General features: G+C 39.5%; 1 protein-coding gene across 23 annotated transcripts in view; it reads right to left on the reverse strand.

The window, feature by feature from the left end:
• Nucleotides 1-5,597, reverse strand: part of ERBIN (erbb2 interacting protein) — a 106,895-nt gene extending 101,298 nt beyond the window's left edge. For 8 of the 23 annotated variants that reach the window (XM_014452290.2, XM_023751337.1, XM_023751311.1 and 5 more), the window contains exon 1: nt 5,201-5,593. The gene's annotated coding sequence lies outside the window, so the exon portion shown is untranslated. Of the gene's footprint in view, nt 1-4,888; nt 4,999-5,200 lie in introns of those variants that run through there. The other 15 variants (XM_023751356.1, XM_023751350.1, XM_023751329.1 and 12 more) reach the window with 8 other exon arrangements.
• Nucleotides 5,598-5,964: the final 367 nt, after the last annotated feature.

The raw sequence follows: 5,964 nt of genomic DNA on the forward strand, positions 1-5,964 counted from the left end.
CATTTGACGTTGCAGCTACCCTCTAAATACTATTTGTCAAATTTAATTTTGGTATGGTGCCCTGACCAGTTTGGCTCAGTGGCTAGAGCGTCGGCCTGTGGACTGAAGAGCCCCAGGTTCGATTCCGGTCAAGAGCATGTACCTTGGTTGTGGGCACATCCCCAGTAGGGGGTGTGCAAAAGGCAGCTGATCGATGTTTCTCTCTCATTGAGGTTTCTAACTCTCTATCCCTCTCCCTTCCTCTCTGTAAAAAATCAATGAAATATATTTTTAAAAAAATTTTTGGTATGGTATCAAAGAATACCCTCAATCACCTAAAAAGGCTATGAAAATACTCCTCCCCTTTTCAAACAGTATCTGTATAATGTTGGATTTTCTTCATATATTTCAACCAAAACATACTGCAAGATTGAATGTACAAGTGGATATGACAAGTCGAGCTGTTTTCTATTCAACCATACATAAAGGACTTGCAGAAATATATAACAATCCCACACTTTTGGCTTAAGATTTGGTTTGAAGAATAGTTATTTTTTAAGACAGTGTTATGCATAGTTTATTGTTATTTTAAATTAATATTTTAAAATTTCTAATATGGGAAATATAACCCACATAAACCAAAGCTTTGGGTTCTAAGTAATTTGCTAGAATATAAGGAGATCCCAAGACCTTAGGGCTATTTACTTCTAATTATACTATGCTATAATAGAGTGTCTCCTTCTAAGGACAAATGAAATATATAAGGCACTCTGTCCCAAAGCAAGTTGTCCAAGACAACCCTGTCTTCGAAGTTTTCAGTCTTTTTTCCTTTTTTCTATTCCCTTGCTGTCACACCATAGGCCAGCGGTTCTCAACCTGTGGGTCGCGACCCCTTTGGGGGTCGAACGACCCTTTCACAGGGGTCGCTTAAGACCATCAGAAAACACATATATAATTACATATTGTTTTTGTGATTAATCACTATGCTTTAATTATGTTCAATTTGTAACAATGAAAATACATCCTGCATATCAGATATTTACATTACGATTCATAACAGTAGCAAAATTAGTTATGAAGTAGCAACGAAAATAATTTTATGGTTGGGGGTCACCACAACATGAGGAACTGTATTAAAGGGTCGCGGCATTAGGAAGGTTGAGAACCAATGCCATAGGCCATAACTTTATGATGCTGTCAAACTGTCTCCTCACCCCTTCTGGTACACCAAAAAGGCAGGAAACAGCTTACTATATACAAAATTAAATGGGCTCCACATAAGGATGGCCTTATGAATGAAGTCCTCAGACTTTATTTTGCCTGTTTTGATTTCTTAGATGTCTTTTTATTTTCAAGTTTTTCTACTACATTCTATACCTAAAGTCATAGATAAATAACCTCCATGTAAGTAGGTTCTTTTATTAACTTAATTTTTTGATATTCTTTTTTATTGTCTTACATACTATCACTTATTTATAAAGCCTGCCAAGGCCTTCTTCATCCAATGACACCTGGAACAAAATTTGAAGTGACAAGAATAAAGTGAATGACAGAATTTCACTGTGCTTATTTCATAAAAACAGACAAAGAAAGGCAATTTCAAAATTTTAGGAACACTACAGAGAAGATATCTAACTTTAAGAGGTAAGATAGGGAGAAAAAGAACAAAATGTAGAAGGTAGGTACATAGATAAAAAGTTTGTGTGTTTTAAGAGGCCAAACAAATAAAATATGGATAGGTGGTTGTAGAGAGTCTTAATAAAATAGTACATAACAACCTGATCTTAGCAAAGGTAATTTAAGGGATATTAAAGAAAAAAAAGAATTGAGGCAACAAAGTATAAATAAAAACAACATATTAATAAATACCAGATTAAAATATTGGTATGTAAACTGAGTTGGAATGCAAAAGGGATATTCAGAATTACACAGGGCTGACAAAATAAACTTTATCTACTCATGTTTTAAACAGGTTTTTTAGGTGATAAACATGGACTAATAAAGTTTAGGAGAGAGGAAGGACAAAATATAATTAAGAAACATCAGCTGAATATAGAGAAAATAGGGGAAGTAAATGAAGCTAAAATAGGAGAAGTAAATGAAGCTAACTAAAAATAGGAAGCTAAAGGAATTAGTAAAGAAAGTGGAATAACAGCTAGATTTTTTTTTTTTTTACAATTAGAAAATATAAGATAGAGGAGAAAGCTAAAAGGTAAACCAAAACATGAATGTAATAGGATTCAATAATTAGTGATGATAGGCACCAAGAAAAAAACAAAAAGAATGTGGAATAAATCAAAGATAGGTAAAAAACAGAAGTGCTGGGCTTATTTCCTTAGAAAATTCAAAAGCAAATATAACATAGCAACAATTCATGTACACATTTTCTATTCAAGATCAAATAGTATGCACTCAAAAACGGAATAACCTATTGTGAACAATATGTTGTCAGAAAAGGACATCTTTAGGACTTTTATCCAGTGTTCCCAGAAAAAAACAAAGCATGTAACAGAAATGGATGGGAAAGAGTGAAAAGCAATGAAATGTGTTAAAAAAAAATTCTAGATAAGTAACAGTTACATAAAGAAGTGCTTTGCCATCCAAAACCAGTAAAATTCTGCATTATCCCAAATACTCTGTAAATATTGCCATTATTTATTTCTAAACCAAAAATAGCTTGAACTCTAAATCAGGTTATCTATAAGCAATTATTTAAAATAAGTGCCATACATGCATCTAACTTTCTGAAAAGTTAAAGTGTGTTTATTAAAGTATGATATTGTTTACTACCAAGAGCTCAGCACCAATATCTCTAAAGTAGCTGAATTTTGAAGACTTACTAATGATAAATGTAAAATATCTAGTTATTACAATAAAATGCTGGTTTCCATTTTTTATCCTCTGTAAGCTAGAAAAATACATGAAAAGTTTGCAACCGCTTGTTCTCAAACAGTAGACTGACTTCATAATGTAATACTTGAATTAATTACTTGAAGGATTAAGTTTATCACTACTAAAAACTAGCACCTTCAAGTAAACAGTTCCATTAAATGTACATTTTATGCAATATAAGCAAATACTGGAAATACTCTAGATCTGACAATTTAACCTGAGAAAACCCACACAAATACTAAGAATGTCCGAAATTTAAAGTCATTTAGAGATATTTTAACTGATTATCACCTTTTTAAAATTTCTTTACAAACCACTGTCACATTTAAACAAGGCTTTGAAAATATTTACACTGTGACAATACATAAGGCCTAATATTCATTAAGTTAATTCAGTGTTAAACTAACAAAAGTGTAAGTAATCCACAAAGTAAATTTTTCCTTTCAGGGGGAGGGGCAGGGAGGCATTGATGGCAACTACAAAGATGAATATCTCGCTTCTAAAAAATGTGTCTCTGCAAACATATTGCTCCCTCAAGAAAAAAATTCAAGAACAAGATCTAAAAACAGGGATTTAAGTAGTTAAGTTTGAGTGCTGCAATACTTTTTATATGTAAAATTTACTAATGCAGAGAATTAAAGTGATAATTCTCTATAAAAGACTTGCTCCATTAAGGCTTTGTTGCTCTGAGGCCAAGTATAAGCCATATAAGGAAACTGAGGTTCAATGCCATTTATTTTGTTCCGCTCTTTCAGGTGCCCAAGAATAACCTTTCGCTGCCTAATGATATGTTCCAAAATCATAAAGTAGATCAGTTATGCACTTAAATTCTTTGATAAGGCTACTTTGACTGAACAGGAATTTCTGGGTGGTTCCCAAATCTTACCAACTAAAAAAAAAAAAAGATTTCCAGAGACTAAGCTCTGAGGGGAAAAAATCAAAATATATACTAACAAACAGTTAAAAGAATTCCATTTTGAAATGTATTTACTAAATAACAAAGAACAAGTTGTGAAATAATTTGATCCTGCTCTTTAAGACCTACTTTTTCTTTTCTTTGAACTTAAGCCAACAATTTTTCTTGGGGAAGCATGGACAAACCCAACAATTTATACTTAAGATATACCTACCCACAGAATCTCACATTTATTTAATAACTAGTCAAAAGCACAGTATTAACTTTCACCTCCCTTTACCTCAAAAGTACGGGGGGGCGGGGACGAGGGGGGGGTGGAGACACACACTTTAAAGACACCACTGGAGAAACACTGTGTTTGCTGCGACCAGAACCAGCTGGACCTCCAAGGGCCGCCGACTGGCTCCGAAGTGTTTGCAGCCCTGACCGGTGGAATGTCGCCCACGCTCCCCCAGTTCCTGCCCCCCCGAGTGGGGCACCTCTTACCAGCCACTGAGGTGGAGCGGGCCACAACGTCAGGACCAACACAAACATGTAAACACTCTGCTATTTACCAGTCAGTGCGATTCCCATGAAAATCATTTCAAGCGCTCTACTTCCCTTCCTGTGTGTTCTGTTCTCAACTGCAGAGAAGTCCCAACAAATCCAACCACTCACAGGGGTTCGTTTTCTATCCTAACTCTCTTTATCCATAACACGACCCCTTCCTTTTTCTTCCCACCAAGTCAGTTACATAGAAACATCGAGCAGACGCTGCTTTCAATTAATTAACCCAACGACTATTACAAGGTTCTAAATGCCTGAAAGGAACCAGATACTGAAGAAATATTATTACCTATCTAGAAAAACAACTAAGAATCGCTCTTTTTTGTTTTTGTTTATATGGCTTTTCTCACATAGTTCTAAAGATTGGAACTAAAAAAAAAAAATCTCTATATAGGATTAAACGCAAAGGCCAGATACTCGGTCACAGTATAAACAAATGCGGCAGCCATCTCAACAGCAGCAAATCACTCGCTGCAGCCACCTAACTAACTTTCTCCCACAGCAAAAGTTGCCAGGCTCAGCAACTTCATAAATAAAAACTATATATATATACACCGTATATACTCCGGAAAAGCAAGACTTCGGGACCTAGTGCTGAACAAAGGCGGTCTTTCTTCCGATCGCTTGAAAGTTTTCGTCCCACCGCATTCTTCCGACCTCTGCTGAAATAGCTCGAGTCCAGATGGTGCTGGGGAGGGGGGTGGGGTGGGGTGGGATGGGGGCCGATTCTGCTCTTGAGCACCTGAAACACTACCCAGCTCGACAGCAGCAAAGGAGAACTGAGGACAACTTGGGGAAAGGGAGCAGCATTCTTCTCTTCCCCGCCCAGGAGCTGCGGGACCTGGAGACACCCTTCGTGCCCATTACCTTTCGGTCGGACGGTGTCTCAGGGCAGCTTTCTCAGGGCTCCGCCAGACATGGTTTCCTCCCCTTCATTAGTCACTGGGGCTCCGGCCGAACTCCTCCCGGTGAGAGCGGATGCGGGGCGGCCTCCCGCGGTCGGAAGAGCGGCTGCGGCGGCGGCGGGGGCTGGGAGCGGGCTGGCGTTCGCGTCTCGAGTTTTGCAGGAGTTTCCCAGCCCCGACCAGGATCTCCGCCGGGAGAAAAAAAAAAAAACTTTTCACTCGTGACACCGCCCGGAATTACCGTGCGAAACTCACTTCCGGCCTTGGCGAGCGGCAGGATCCAGCTCGGTCCAGGGGAACCCGGAAAACCAGCTCCGCGCCGGGGCGGCGGCGGCGGAGGGGGCGGCGGCGGCCTCGGCCCGGGCCCCCGGCGCGCCCCGCTCTCCCGACGGCGGCGGCGGGGCCCCGTACGCGGCGGGACGCTGGGACCTAGGCCGCACTAGGCCGAATACTCCTCCAATTAGCCGACCCCGGAGCCGGGCGGCGGAATTAGTGGGTAGACATTACCTGCATATTTCCACGCCTTTTCGACGCTAGGAGTCCAAGAGGTCATGCGGCATGCCTGAGAGGTAAGCTATTCTATCCTAAAAGGACTTACTTCCGACATAAAATGCCTGGAAGTTATGTTACAAACGTATCGCGTCCAGACGATCTTAAATATAGTCGGCATCCCCCTCTGGGTTTCCCGGCTCAGTTAAAACCCAAATATTACATGCCCCTGCGTTC

The sequence above is a fragment of the Myotis lucifugus genome, unplaced genomic scaffold (assembly GCF_000147115.1).
Source record: "Myotis lucifugus unplaced genomic scaffold, Myoluc2.0 scaffold_0, whole genome shotgun sequence".
In the NCBI taxonomy this organism is placed as follows: domain Eukaryota; kingdom Metazoa; phylum Chordata; class Mammalia; order Chiroptera; family Vespertilionidae; genus Myotis; species Myotis lucifugus.